Below are 17,180 nucleotides of genomic sequence, written 5' to 3' on the forward strand. Positions count from 1 at the left end.
GAAAATGTGAAAATAATATATAGATTGCGATTGGTTGTTATTGTTTTTGTATTAAGCACATGTGATGTATTGTGCAACACAAGTTTTTCATTTAATAAATGGTTGTTGCATATTAGGGGACACAATATGCGCATGCACAATTGAAGCGTAATAACTAGTATGCATGACTGGTTAACGGGGTGAGGTAAAGCATTGCTGGCGTCACGTCAGAGAGCTGATAAGAAGTACAATTGATTACATGCAAAAATGCTGCGAAAGTATAAAAAGCAACATGTTGCCAGTGAAATAAAAATTCTTCTTACGAGATATCCTTTGAACGACTTTGAATGCGTGGCTAAAGCTTCTGTGGGTGTATGGGTTCCAGGGGTTAGGAATGAAAAAAAACTAAAAAAGAAGCGTGTCTGTTAACTTCGGCTGCACCGAAGATTTAATACCCTTTACACGCGGATTTCTTATAGCAAAAGGGTATACTGATAGATCGGTTTGCATGGAGACTATATACTAAAGTGGTTTGATTTCAGCAATATGTTCAAAGATTGTAACGTTGTTTTGGTCAATAATGTATGCCAAATTTCATGAAAATATCGTCTCAAATATAAAAGTTTTCCATACGAGAACTTGATTTTGATCAATCAGTTTGTTTAGCAGCTATATCTTATAATGATTTGATATCAGAATATCCGATAAATATATAGCTTCTTAGATAGATAAGGACATGTGAAAAATTACATATCGATATCTCAGAAACTGAGAGACTATTTCACGTATATACAAACTGAGAGACAGGCAGAAGGACATGGCTAAATTGACTTAGCTCGTAAAGCTGATCATTTAAATATATATATATATATGTATACCTTACAGAGTCTTTGACGTTTCCTTCTGGGTATTTTTTGTAATAGCAAATATAGTCGAAACTAATCTAGTTTTATAATTGATTTACAATTTCGCCAAAAGAAGATATTTTTATGTGATATTATTTTGTAAAAAACTTCTTCCAAATCATGAAAGTATTTCTTGCCTTTAATTAATGCAAACAAAAGGTCCGATTGTGACTTAACTTAACCCTCCCTAACTAGTTCTACTTTTTTCCTCGTCTTACCGTCACCATTCCCAATACTAATCAAATCGAATCTAAAATTTAGTTCCGGGCGATACTACTGAAGAGTATGTAAATAGCGTGTATGGATAATTCAGTAAGTGAACTCGTTTCAACAGAAGAAACTCAACACTTTTCAATGCAATACTTCATACGACTCTGAAAAATGCTATTCAATATTTCAATAATGTCTAAGAAATCCAATTGTTCTCATATGTCTTTTCCAATTTCCTTGCACTTCTTGCAACACCAACGTCTACTTAAACTCAATTGCCATACAAACACAAATATATTGAGGCACTGCATGCTATGGCTTATCAAGACATACGAGTGTCTGCGGCCCTCATCTGTTCCTAATATTCAGCGCACAGCGAGACAATGCCCACGCATTTTTCACATACTAGCCACAGCATTGTATAATATTTTTCACACAACAACAAGACAGTGGCCACAATAATGTGCATTGTGTTGCAAGTGTTTAACTGCAATGTGATGCGAGTATTTCTCAGCTATGCGACGCTTGAAATATTGCAGTCAATATGTGGTCTACTGCTACTTATTATACTTGCGGATGACTTGCGTATGCAGGCACGACAATGTGTGGGTGTGTTGGTGAGTGTGTGCTCAGTGGTATTTATTTGATGCGTAATTGAAATGACATACTCGTAATAAATCGATTGCATTTTATCAGCAAGACTTATGGGTACCTTTTGGTTGGTGGCGAGAGCAGTTGCGTAAGAATAGTAAAACAATGCAATACGTACAAATGCCAGTGGAATTGTTGAAGGTGCATGCATTTAGAATGGAAATTAGAGCTTGAATAATAAAAAAAAAGCTGATATACAAGTATAAAGAGCTTAAATTGAGATTGGAAAGTGTTAAAAAAAAAATAACCCTTGTATATTACATTTAAGTTTGCCATGAAGCTTGTAATACTCAGAAGAAACCGTCGGCGATTCTATAACGTATAAGTATATGGTAAATGTAAATGATCAGCATGACAAACTAAGTCGATTTAGTCATGTCCGTCTGTACATACGAGAACAAGAACCTCAATTTTTAAGATATCGATCTAAAATTTGCCACACGTGCTTGTCTATTCAAGAAACTGATAATTTTTTGGTATCGTCGATATTGGATCGCTATAAGTTATAGCTGGCATAATAACCTCTTTTTAATTTGAAGAGATATTATTACGAAATTTGACATAAGTTATTGTCCAAGAAAACAGCACAATCTCCGTACGTATTGTTCAGATTTAACTACAGTGGCATATAGCTGTCATACAAACTAATCAATCAAAGTTAAGATAATAATCTTTTTATTAGGGTGGAGCGAAAAAAAATTTTTTTTTTTGGCTTAGCCTGGAATAAAAATCTGTAGATTTAAAAAAAAAAATTTTTTTGGACAAAGTTATGGGAATTTGCAATAATCAAAATGTGGGGAAATATTTTACGTATGTGAGGTAATATAGTTATGTCCGCCTTCAGCAACACGAATTACCGCCATTTTGTTTTAAAACTCAAGAGTTGTTTTTTCGGTTTTTCCCCTTAAATTATTTTGAATTTTTTTCGTTCTTTTCCTGTAATAGAAAAGCTGGGCGATTTTACGATATTTTTGAGTGGCGTGACCCTTTAAGAGCCCTAGTCGAAGTAAAGCCTATTTTTAAATCAGCTTCACAGATGATAGCTCAACCTTTTTCCTATCGATAAAAAATGTTTGAAAGTTATCGCATATATCGTTTTCACACAAGCGCTTAAGCATATCTCAAACGGAGTAGTTAATGAACCTAATCTTCTCAACCATTATTGACATCATTGAGACTGAATCCAGTTACTCAAAAAAGCTTCATAATTAAGCTGAATGTAAGCTGATTTAGCTTAGCCACGAAAATCCGCGTTCTGGTGATTCACTGAAATATATCTGGCAGCCCTATAAAATTTCTACCGATTGATACTTTGTTAATCATTATCTGAGTCATGTAATCAAAAATAATGACCTATAATGCTTACAATAATATAAGACATCAGCCCAATCCAACCAATGCTATTAAAAATACCAAAGCCTACTAATTGATTACAGGATCTGAACTTTTTTTCGGTTCGATAATCGTCAACTCTAAAATTTGTCTCAAAATTATGTGAGGAATATTTTCAGTCGCTACGATAACAACAAAAACAAGCTGCTATTTTATGGATCCACTGATTGTTGCAAAATTAAAAGTTTAACTAAAGTGCTAACTAAACTAATATATAGTACTTTTAAGACTGTTAGAAGGCTCTCTCTCATAACCTTCACTAGTAGTTCAATCCCCGCTTGCCAATGCATTATTTACCAAGTGTTTTCAAAGTGTATGCAACAAACATTTGTCAGCAATTTATATTTCTATGAAAACTATAAAAATCTAATGAACTTACAAGAACGGCACTTTGTTACAGAAATACTCTAACCCTGCACCAGCAACAATAACAACAGCCATAACCAACCATAACGCGACTAGGAAGAACAAGCTCTAAATGACAGCAAACAGTAACTTAATTAAGCAAAAAGTTTTGGCAAAGAAAATTAAGTGACAACGACAGCAGACTACTCAAACACAACAATAACAACAAGAACAACAAAAGAGCAGATCTAATGTCATTACAGAAGCTGCGTAGTAATATAGTAGTTCCATGAATAAAACAAAACTGACATACCACTACATTCGCAAAGCACACACACACATACAGATACGCACATATGTACATATATAAGTATGAGGTGGCTGCCGGAGCAACAAAGCAAACGCTGCGTGTAGTTTTCGGTTGTAGTGCGGGCGGGTGGACGAATGGCTGCTCAAAGTGACAGCAGTATTTAATATTCAGTGGCACAAGTGTGAGTTTATTTCGTATTCCACATAAACAAATAATTGTCAAGTGCATTTGTCAACACCGAAATGGCGTGTGACGGCAACTACGTGGGTGTGTGTGCGTGGTAGTGTGAAGTGTGTGTGCTTGTCTCTGCAGGCGAATAACATGACAGGCGGTTTAAGTGTAGGCCAAGAGGAGTTGCAAATGCATGAAGTTTGTGGCAAGAAGTCAAGTCAAGTTGTTTATATTCTGAACAACTGCCTCGTTTGCTTGGTTAGTTGGTGTCCTTTTTCTTGTTGCCATATTTTATTTCACTAACTGCAACCGGAAACCCAATTTGTCAGTAACTAAAGCATAAATAAATTTGTTTATTGGTGTTATGCTGGTGAGAGGCTGGTGCGAGGGTTCCCATCTTTGATGAATGGTTGAAGAAGAAGAAGAAAAAAGTAAATTTCTGGTAAGGTATCTTTCTAAGTGAAATCATACGGAGTCAAATCGAGAGAAGTGCTCTTTGATTTCCAATGGCTTCCCAACCCAAACAAGAATCGAATCATCATCTGATATATATATTTTAAGTTTTTTTTTTTTATTTTCGTACTAGTTTCCAACCCCGGGAAGCACACAAAATACGTGCCCAATTTGGTTAAAGTTTTGACAATAGCAAAATGAACTACGCGATAATAAATCTCTTTTATATAATAATCAGACGGTGAGGTTAAAAAATTATTCAACCACCCTCGTACTTTTATACAGAACGGATTTCTTGTGGATGGATTTATTTGTTTTGGAACTGCTAATAAACTCTGTTTGGTTGATTATCATTGTAAACTAGTAGTTGAGCTAATGGTGGCAATAAACAGAATTTTGATTTTCGATAAACACTGATATAGTCCGGTTATCAATATTTATCAAAATATTTTACTAAAAATCGTAATTCTGTTAATTATGTATATAGTCCGATTATCAATCTTTATCGAAATCGATTTTTGGAAATCGAAATTCTGTTAATTATATCTATATTCCGATTGTCGATATTTATCGAGATCGATTATCGGAAAACCAAATTCTATCGCCATTAACTCCAGTATTAATTTACAATGATTATCAACCAAAGAAAGTCTATTAGCAGTTCTAAAACAACAGAAATTCATTAATAAGAAATTTTTAAAGTAATAAAGCGATTAAAGCGAAGTAAATAATTTATAACAATTACCCTCAATATCACACTCACTCTTTTACTCCACGAACTTGTAAACATACCCTTGTCGTATAAGTAAATTTATTTTAGCGGCTCAAGTCCGAAGATAAATAAAATTAAGAAAAGAAGAAGAACCAAATGCAGCACAAAAAAATTTTGCCCAAGGACAGAAATGGCTCAGAAGCTAAATTTACGCATACTTATAAATAAACAAGTTCGTCCCACTTGAGTGCAGCTCGCCACAGTAAGGTTAAAAATAACCGCGACAACCAGAGCCGACAAGGAATGCATACAACCAGCACTTAAACACGATATTCGTGGCCAAGCTCGTTAGAGGAAAAGAGTTTTGCCAATGTGAAGCAGCACCAACACAACAACAAATATACAAAGCATGGAACCCGAGCGATGTCAAACGTCATATTAACACAAGCCTACAAGCTTACGACTATATATAAGTATATGTAGAAATATATATTAGTAAATCCGAGAGGTAGCTAGTTGTGCGGTTATTAACATCGCCACACCAATACACAGACACATACATGCATATGTTTAACCATATAAAATTATGTCTGTCTAACCGCATGACAGATGCGATAAGCGTCGGCTTTACATCCTCCAAAATAGAGCACTTCATCGCTGCCATTCAACTGTGTATTTATGTAGTGTAAATAAACATGACATTTCTTTAATGAACACCCCACCCTAGCTGGTGGCTAAATAGCTACTTGACTGATTATTGCAGACATTTGTCAAACACCGAGCAGCCAAACCAGGAAAACTTTAATGAGCAGCAAAGAATCTCGTATTTGAAGGCAAATGGTGGTAACATTGATGGCATTCAACTTGTCAGACTCACACACATATACATACTTATTTATTTATATGTATAATAATTAGGACATGCATAAATAACTGTTAGTGTGTGAAATGCTAAGTTAATTAGCTAAAATATTCCAGAGAGCAAAAAAAAAGATACAAATGTCAGAATTTGGTCACTAAATAGGGAACATAGGTATGTATGTATGTCTCATAACAAAACAAAAAAAAAACGAGAATTCAGTAGAGATGTATTTAATTAATTAAGTAGAAAGTCGAATTAAAAATATTAATATTATTTGGTGGAATTTGTTGAGCTGTTCACTGCGATTGATGGACTAGTGTGTCCTCCCTTCTTCTACAAGGAATCACTTAGACCCAGCACGCTTATAAATTCAAGGATCGTGCTAGGGACTAGAGAGTCGATGTCTCAGAATGCATACATTAACAGACGAGACTAAGCAAATATTATATCCACGGTAGGTGGATTCGTCAGATATTCGTCAAGACGTCAAGACTGCACAAACAATAGTAGAATATTTTACAATACTGTCTGAAAAAAGCAAACTTCAATAAAAGTCATCTATATTTTCCTATTCAGTTTAAAAAGAGGAACAATAAAAATACTTATAAATTAGTCCCTCTTAAAAAAATAAAAAAATGTTGACATAATCAATCAAGATTTCATAGATCACATTTTTCTAAACGAAAATATTTTTTCCTAGAAACGGAATCAGACACACACCCCATTGATTTCTCTTCTGAAGCTATTTTGACAGTCGGTTTTACTGAACAAGTTTGATAACATTGAACTGTAATTCTCTATTTAGCTATTTTTTATTAGCTTCGTTTTAAATGAACTATATTTGGTTGGGTTCTTTACGGGTATAAAATAAGTGATAGATAAATTATTGTACTTATGTTTCTAAAATTGTATTCTAGAAAGTCTTTAATTAAATATTTCATTAAATGATCTACGTCAGATTTATAGATCTTAACGTTAAATATTAGAATGTAATGATTGGCAATGCATAATCACCGGAGTACGTCTAAGCATGCATCAATAAGTTGGGTAGTTATCTACTGATTTTACTAACGATTTTAAAAATTTATAAAAAATCTTTGAAAATTTGACTTATCATTTTAACATCATTATTTATTACAAAGCAGCTTTAAGTCCATGAAAGGGACTGATAGCGTATTCCTGAGAGCTTTGTTACGTAATACATTAGCCCCCAACAAGTGCTCATTAATTGTCAAGTCTTCTATCCTCTTCATTTACTTGCTTTACATTCGTTTCGTCACTTAAAGTTTTTATCATCTCATCTCCTATACTGCTTCGTGGTTAGTTTTATCAGCATCACGTGTCCATTAGCTTTGATATTAGCGGAAATAGTTAGTCATGCTCGTTGTGCTTATGAATCGAGCTGAGCTCTTTGTAAATTATGTTTTAAATTTCGAGGAAAAGTTAAGATTAGTTTATACCGTTGTGATTAAATCAGAAAAGCGCTAACTGCGCAATTACATAAGAAAGATAGTAAAAAGGAAGGGAAGTAATGCATAATACCGCAAGTATTTAAAACATTATGCGTGTTTTTGTATTAAATACTTTGTTTACTCCTTAAAAATACTAAAAAAAAAACAGCTGCCGATTTGACATCTTCCAAGGACTAATAATTATTCATTTAGAATTCTGGAGAATATTTTAAAAACAAAATTTTCAAGTATTCTGTTAGAATTAATAAAATATGTGCGGTTGTGAATTTCAAGAATTCAATTTTTTGCATATACGTCAATTTTACGTACAATATATTTGAGTATGTTCTAAAAAAAGTTTTAAGTTGACACGGTAAAAAGTTTTGGAGATATCAGCGTACATTTTCACATGACATTCTTAGATAATTGTCAGTTAATGATATGATGAATTGTAAGCTTTAAAAAAAACAGTTTTTTTGAATCGCTGCCATTTTGTTCGAAAGCAAAATTTTTACTTGTATTTCCTTCATTACCTGCATTCGTCTATATAAATGGAAATTTTTTTTGTTTTCGTGGATTTGAGAAAATTTTAAGCAGAAAAATTTTTCTCACCGCATGGCAGCTGTTTTCTGAGGTCCTCCTGGAGTTTCGTTACGGAAGCAAAATTTTTCACAATGAGTTTTCGATTGCTAAAATACAATACGATCTGCAAATGCACACTTTCTTCCTTATTTATTAAACAAAATGCTTTTTTAAGAAATAGTTTCTAAAACCGCGTTTTTCTGACTTTGAAATGGATAAAACCTCTTAAGAACTAGGCGTTAAGTATAAATTATGTGCACAAAGAAAATTGGTTGCACCAATTCCGTTATAAATTTTTTATTTATAATTGAACGGTATAAATATTTGTACGGGATAGAGTATACATATAGGTTTATACGATTTAAAAAAAAAAAAAACAGTGTGTTTTGTTATAGCAGTTTGGGCTTAACATCGTACACAAGCGCTTGCAGATAATCATTACTGAAGTATTTGATTACGTTTCGCCATATATTTTTAAGCTGCCTTTCACTTTTAAAATTGTTTGGTCTTTAAGAGTTTTGCTGTAATATTAGCCCAATAACTCTCAATTAGCCGGAGCTCTGGAGCTTTGGGAACAACAGTGACTCTATTGTCTTGGTGCCACTTTAAATAAGTTTTTCCGTAATGACATGTCATGAGATCAGGCCAAAAGAGAGTTTGTCTAGCTGTTAAATTTTAAATTTCCTTTTTTGTTTGGTGTGTAAAACTGGCGCACTTGAATTTGCTCTACTTTTACGAAGGACTCATACTCCATTATAAAGCAGTTAAAGTTAGACATAAGGTCACATATCCTTTAAGTACGAATATAACTGAGGATTTTGCCATTTTAAGTTTTTTAGTGATGTCGCTATGAGATGAGCAGGCTTTCCGTATAGAAATGTATTTTGAATTTACCGTTACAAATTTTCAAGCTACGCCAATTTCCGTGCGACTAGTTTATTCGTGCACATACTTTAATTGTGGTTGATGGTGTTTAACATTTCATACCTATCTTAAAAATTCTCCACGATATACAAATAATTACATAACTAAAAGTCTACCTTACGCAACTACTTGTATAAGTCGTGCAACAACCATCACAATATAATGGCGAAACTAATTCCACTTTTAATTAGAATTAGTTATGTGGTAAAGTTTTTAAATAAGCGCCGCAAAGGTATACTGGAAAGTGATAGCAAATAGGGAAAGAGAAGAATAGACAAAATTTCTAATGAAAGCTTGCAATAAGCTAACCACGGATTTAGTAGACATGACCTATATAAATGCGCTCTGCCAATAGAAGAAGTGTGCATACTACGAGTATATACATATGTATATGTATATAACATGGATGTGTGCGAGAAGCCAACTTTTCAGTTCTCTGGCGCGGGAAAAAGTTAAGATTAGAAGATTAAACACATCTAAAAAGCTTATTATATAAAAGTGGCATTTACATGTAAATGTACGTGATTTCCTGGTGGCCAAAGCTGAGTTGAAATAAAAAATTATTTCTGTGAATAGTGGAAAGGATTACTTCTCCTACTCCAGTTAGTTGCTAATGTGCATTTAATTTGTATTTCAGTGAAAAAACTATACGTATACGCTCAGAAAGCAAACAATTTATATGATAAGCTACATTTATACATACAAGTATGTATGTAGTCCCATGTCTATCTAAGGTGTTTTTTTTTTTTGGAGGTAAAAAAATTTATACATACATTTAGCTGGCATGCGATTGAACAAACTTGGATTAATGTTTAAAAGTTATACATTTTTTTTTACCAAAATCCACGTTCTTTGCCACATACTTATGTATCATTTTGCGTATGTTGACAATAAAGCCGATTACACGGTGTGACTAAACAAAGTTGGCGCTGCATTCGTTTGGCGAACCATAGCAAGGAGGCTCTATAAGTTGCCTTGTATTTTGAAAAAGCTTCTGTCTAGTGTGATTTGTAAACTTAGAACTTCTCAAACACTTAAGATGAAGCCAATCTAACGATATCTTAGTCCCCACCATCAATATCTATCGTCGAAGAGAAACGAAATAATCTTAAAATACCATGGCATTAAGTCACAGGTATAGCGTCTGAAACTATCATTATATTCATCTTAATCATATTGAGAACTGGATATGACTATATTGATCAACGAGGTCATGCGGTTCAACTCGATTTTAATGTCAGAAATTCTAAACCTAGATGCCAGAAGAATATTCTAAAGTTAAACCTAAACGGTGATGAGCTTACAAGAAAAGGCACGCTTACGCAAAACCTATCAGCATGGAAACTAACCGGTGTTCCCCTGTCTTTCTGCGTTCCGATATCGAACATTTGGATCTCGTACGAGCTCAGCAAGCGTTGGTGAGCAATCAGCATATGAGTAAGGGGCGGCTGCGAAATATTTCTGGCACAGAGTGGAACAACAGAGCTCTAGTGATGATAGGTGTTCTATTGGACAATGTCCGATTGGCGGTCACGCGGTGAGGCTAACTATTTTGAAAGACGCACCTTGACAAAATTGCGTGGAGGAAGATGCGGTGGAAATACAATATATAGACACATTCTCCTCCACTGTCCAGATTTCGCCAGGCTAAGGTTGAAACATTGCGGTTGTCACACTTTCTACGAACCAGGTAAATTGAATAGAATTGATTAGCCGCCTCAATAAAATTGTGTTAGGCTCAAAGCGTTCTGGGCATCACAACGGACAGGTATCTCTAGCTGTCGAAGTGGGACAATTCGTGGTTTCACAAAAAATCAGCATGTTTACCTAACCATATGATCAGTTACAATGATAGTTCTGCAGAGGCCAGAATCTCGATATATTGCTCAACAAAATATTGTTAATTTTAATAAAGTTTTCTGTTTGACAATAAAGTTCAACGCCTTTAAGAACATAAATGACCTTCTGTAGGGCAAAAGCTACACCCACATATATATAGCCTCTATATAACTACATTCAGCAAGTACAACTATTTTAGAGTTACTTCTTAAATATATTATATTGTTATTAATTCCAAATTGAGGCATATGACGTCATCACTAGCTACAAGCAAACTCTAGTAGTTTACTAAGCTTAATGACATTGCACAGACATGTTAGCCAACTTTTTGCTGCAACTCAAACTTTAACAATTTAAAGAAGTTATACACCCAAATGACTTTGAGCCATACAATATGGCTGCATTATAAAATCACCGTAATAGCAGTGATTGTTTAAAAAGTTTGCATTTTTTCATGAAACGGAAGAGAAAATGAACTTTATGCAACACATCAACAAACTAAGAAAAAATTTAGATGGTTTATATTTAAATATACCGTATAATATTTATCAAGGTAAAGGGCAAGCTTATATGATATATTCAACTAGTAGAAGCGGTCTTAAATCTGAGGAACATACTAAAAGTAGAGAAAACAATTAAAACAATGTTAATACTGAAATCGAAAATACCAATTCAGCCCAACCGGAAGCTGTGTATAACGAGTGTTCTGTTGCCAAACCTGCTATCTATAGACCTCTTCGCTGAAAATTACGCTGAAGGATGACTACTTCTCATGAACTATGCAACAACACTCCATCTGGCATCGCTAAGGACCAAAACTGGTCAATGCGTAACTCAAGATCCTATCAGACTAACCTAAACTAACCTTATACTGAAATCGAATATTTTACTAATAACAGCGTTGCTTATCCTAAGGAAGTTCGTATAAAAACTATTAAATTTTATCATTGTGACCACCACGTAAGATCTAAATAATTTGTAAGTGTTTACGGCTTCACCTCAATTTGAAAGAGCCCACACACAGCCGCTTTCAAAAACTTTACTCTTCAACAACTTTCCAAGTAAGGTATCATCCACTTCTATTCATGGTTGCAACATGCCACTTGCCACTCACTTGTTTATTGTTGTGGCATCGTCGGTGAGATGCGCTAAATTGCTCGCTACAGGAAGTTTGCGCTTAAATTCTGCTGGTTCCGCAATACAATGCTGGTGTCTTAAACGGCTCGGTTATTTGTTATTGTTATTCTCTCTTGGCTGCTGTCTCTGTTGTCAAATGAAAATTGCTCTTGTTTTTAGTGTAGACAAAATTAGTGGTGGTGACGTCACGCATGTAGCAGGTATCTTGAGTATTTTCAAATTAGAAGGCATTGGGTTGTGAAAAGAAAAGTGATGCATTTATGTTACGCATTAGTTTCAGATTTGTGGGCCTCCAGAGAAAAATATAAACACATTCAAATACAAAGAAATGTTTCGAAATTGAAGTGTTCGTTGCAAACAATTTGAATTTTAAGGAGTAATGTGGTTCAGCGCAAATTATGTGATACATTTTATATCGACAATTGAAGAGAAGTTATTCTTAATTCACAAAAAATTTACAATAAGGCTAAAGTGTTACCTCAAACCTGATTTTTTGACCATAATCAACAAAATCTATAAAAAATATCTCCTTCCGAACTCTGCCTATAATTAGCGCAATAAGAGAGCGTAAGAGTAAAAATAAATTTCTCTGATAGAGCGTCAATGTCACCATAACTCTTTGATCTCAAAGTCATAGCTATAAACATATGTCACTAGTCAATACTCTGAGCCAATCTGGTCCTAATATTTCATACAAATTTGAGTTTTTCGACAAAATTCATGTCAAAGAAATCATTTAGTAAAAGTTAGGCTTTTGCACAATAATTGCAAAAATATGATCATTAGAAAGTGGTTCTGAATTGTGTACAAAGTCGTTGAAGCAATATGATCCTATCCCAATCCACCATAGAGTTTTGTAGACTAGGTTCACTCTGTGTCTCTATATCATCGAAACTTGCACAGTGCAAATCTTTTTAGCATCCCCATCAACAGTGTAAAAATGATTGAAATCGAATTTTAACCCCGCCCACACCCCATATAACGGTTATGATAAAAACTACTAAAAGTGCGTTAATTCTATAAAAGCGTCGGAGATATTAAATTTTGCAGCCGAGCTGATAAAAACATGCTTTATAGGAGCTTGCATTAAAATTGGACAATGGGCATGGCACTATCCATATTTAGGGGAAAACCCATATTTTGGGACCTGCTCGACCAATTTACCCCAAATTTGGTACATAAGATTATTTTGACATTTCCATGTTACAGTGCGAAAAGGCATAACAACCACGCCTATTTTTCATATAACAAAATTTTAGATTCCACATGCCTCTTAGATGTGCCACCTGATGACTGAACATTGTAAAAATCGGATAACAACTGATAATACTATGCCCGTATGTCAAATATGGGAAGAATCGAATCAATACTTCCCTTACTCAGTACTTAGTGTTAATATAAAATTCTGCCAACGTCTGAAATTACGTCTCCGGGTTTCATCCTTGCAAATTGCAAGAGTATAAAATGTTCGGTTACACCCGAATTTAGCGCTTCCTTACTCGTTTCAGAGCACTTTTAAAGACGTGACATACGAAGGAGCATTGAATATTTGAACCGATTCTGCAATAATTTTAATTAGCGAAGTTAGGCAAAACCCAGAACGCGCTAACTAAAGTCGATTATTTTTGAAACCGAAAAAAAATACACATACATTTCTGAGTTTAAGTTTGAGGTTTGTTAAGACAAAAGTTATAGATATTTTTATTGCCAAACGCAGCAAATCTATATAAACACTTGCTGCAGAATTTTAAATATTATTAGTTGTAATTAAATAAAAAAAAATATATGTTTACCCTAAAAAACAAATTTTCTTCTTTTACAGGTACATCTAAACATTTTAAATTTTAAATTTTATATAACGTTCAAAGCGGCTTTTCCTCAATTTAAATAATATAAATCAAATTAATGCTACGCATTCACATTAATGTGCCACTCTCAAATAAGCTCCAAAAATTTACCATAATATATCACAAATGCGCAGCTGGTGATGACTGCTTACAAAGCAGCAAGTCCTGCAACGCTGGAAAAAAATTTTCCTCATCACATTCATTGATATTTCTCGCTTCCGATATTTATTACGCTTTCGTGTAGAAAGCAAAAACAAAGTAAAAAAAAAACATGAAATAAATATTAATGTGCCGCCACCAATCCAGCGAACCAGCGATGTTGTTCGGTGCGTTAACAGTGGTGAGGTCAGTAGGAAGGCATTGTGGTCCATCAAAATTTATGGCCAAAGGCTTTGTACACATTTGCATTGCCATTTCTCTTCTGTGCTAATTTCATCACGTTTTATTTGTGTGTGTGTGTTTTTTGTTCTGGAGCATATTTCCGCCTGTCGCTTTGCCGCATCATTTGCGCATGTATGCGGATTTTAATTTAATCACTCTTCGGCATTCTCGCCACTTGCAGCTGGCTGACAAGCGCTGGGCAGCTGTGCGGCGTGAAATCGCGCTCATTGATTTAACGGTTAAGTTGTAACGGTTGTATACATATATATATGTAGAGAAGATTTAATAAACTTTTTTCGTAATTCTAATTTTTTATTACACACTTTTTGTTTGCCCAGTAAATGACCTCTCAACTTTTCGACGAATAATTTATTACCACGATTTATTTGAGCATTGCGCCTGTGGTTTTACGCTTGCAAATATTTATGACTTTTTGAAAAATTCCATTTCAAATCAATTGATTTGCAAGTGCATTGATTATTCTTGTCTTCCTAGAAACACTTAATTGCTGACTTTGAAATTCCTTAACCTAAAATATAACCTACTAGTTTGTGGTTTAAGCTGTGGACAAAGGCTTAACATTTTATTAACTGCATATTCTTTAAATATTGTTTTTAAAATCTACTTTACTAATTTGTCAGAAATTTAAACAGAAATACTTTGTATGTAATATGTACTTTGTATCCTGGGATAAATAAATAAATAAAAAAACCGTTGTACAGAATGAGCGCTATTTGATTTCGAAAAAAAAAGAGTACAAACAGGTCAGCAGGTCACCTTTTTTAACAATAAATAAACTCTATTTAAGCTTCTAACTATATTTAGAAAATATAGATGAGATCGATACGTATAAAAATTTTCTGACAAAAGTAGGTTGAGCCTTATATAAGGTTTAATATAAGTATAAATGTTGCTTAGACATTTGTTAAACTTTTTATAGTTTTAAGCATCATCATATTTATATATACTATTATATATGTATATATTAAATAGGCATACATCATATTTATATAACAGGCGTACCTCTAATATCGAAGTTGTCTTGAAGATGGTAAGTTGGAATCGGCTTAGCAATTTTCTCTTCACTCTGTATACGAGTATTTTGTCAGATTTTTATCGAATGACATTAACAGTCATTTTCTGTAGTGATTTTGTAGATTTGAAACTTACTATCTAAATATGAGTGCCGTTTCTCTAACTCACCCTACTGAATGTCGTAATTAAATCTTGCTTAAAAAATAATGCCTGGAAAATTCTTAATGAGTAAAATTTTATACTCCTAATTTGCTTTATGATAATCATACAAATCTGTAGTACAAACCAGATTTGTTTTTGTATATCAGAGTAGGAAAAATATTTCAAACTAAATAATTTTAACACTGGAAATACATTTTATTTAATTTGATATAATTTATTTTCATTTGATGCTATAGCTACACTTTTTATATTTCCTTTACCATAAAATATTCATGTCGCTCTCGCTTAGTATTAATATAGTAATTTTTTCCCCTGCTCACCACACTTAAACCGTTTCGCCTTTTTTCGTATCGGCATTTAACTGTGCAGAAATTTCGTTATCTTTTTCAGCTCATTCACTTCCTGGGTTACAATGGAGTTTTTGCTACTACGTAATTGTGAAAAAAGTGTCCTGTGAAACCGACAAAAATTAAACAAAGCTGCTTTACTATCCACTGTTCATTTATTTCTTACACCGAAACAATGTAAATACACCGACATATTTGTACAATTGTAAAAACTTTCACAACCTTTTTAGGTTTGTTTTAAAGGAAAAAAGTATTTTTTTTACCATGTAAGTTATTTTATAAATTCTTTATATATTCCGACTATACGGTCTTTTTTTATCAACTATAAAATTAAAGTGGTTGAACAATAAAATATTTTATCTCTAACCTTAATATACAAGTATGGTACTTGACTATTATTTATTTTACGCCGCAAAAAAAAAACTCTAAAAAGTCTATTACACATTCGAACCCGGGTATTTTGAACACGGAAGTCGAAAAAAATAAATACTGAAGTATTTTGTTGTTAAGCGGAATACCACAGAGCCAATGAAAATATTGTTAATTTGCTTGCAAATTTAACTTATAAAATAAATCATGATGTGACCCCACCATCATTAGTCGTCTAAAAGCTAGAAATTAGAGTTTGACTCCTGAATATCCAGAAGTTTGGAGCATTTTATACTCTCGCAAGGTAGAGTGATATATGAGATTATATATTAATTAAAAGTCGGAAGTATTCATTCATTATTTACGATCACAGGCAAGTAGATTACTAGAGTTATAGAGATTCTTTCTGAATTTCATTAATATTTCTCACATATTGGCCGATGAAAAAAAATCTTCTAAATGCACTGAGGTCAAGATATATGGTGTCTGAGTCTTTGAAAAGTTATAATCCGATTTCGACAATTTTCTGAGCATAATATTAAATACCTGAACGGCACAACTTGTGCTAAATTTTATAACGCTACATTTATTAGTGTTTGATTTGCATACTGTAAGTGAAAGAATCAGATGGATTTTAGAAGTTTGTTTTGAGAAGAAGAAATTAATGTCAGTGAGTTATCGTACTTTTAGTAGTTTTCAACATAACCGATAAAAGGGGGAGTAGGCATGGTTATAATCTGATTTTACCTATTTTCATAGCGTATGAAAAATTGCTAAAAATACTTCTTCTCAGAAAATTTGGTGGTCTGATTACGCCCGTCTGTAAAACCGAAGCTCCGAAATATGCAAACAATTGTTCATGTGTTCAGCTTACAGCTGCAGTGATAGTTTGGTGGGAAGTCTCCTTCAACACTTCACTTCTGTGAAAAAGATGTTAAAACTGGAGTAAAATGGTTTCAGCAGATAATTTAGAAGGCGTGGTAAAACAGGTAAGCACATCTCTCTTAGACGAAGAGCATTAGATCTGCCAGCAAGATTCTGCTCCAGCAAGCAAGACAAAAACTACTCAGCAGTGGCTTAAAAGTAATATTCCTAGTTCCATACTTGTAGATATAG

General features: G+C 33.6%; 1 protein-coding gene across 1 annotated transcript in view; it reads right to left on the bottom strand.

Annotated features, from left to right (window-relative positions):
• Positions 1 to 17,180, bottom strand: part of kek6 (kekkon 6) — a 124,396-nt gene that overhangs the window by 11,206 nt on the left and 96,010 nt on the right. The gene's annotated exons all lie outside the window — the stretch shown is intronic.

This window comes from Bactrocera oleae, chromosome 5 (assembly GCF_042242935.1).
Source record: "Bactrocera oleae isolate idBacOlea1 chromosome 5, idBacOlea1, whole genome shotgun sequence".
Lineage (NCBI taxonomy): Eukaryota > Metazoa > Arthropoda > Insecta > Diptera > Tephritidae > Bactrocera > Bactrocera oleae.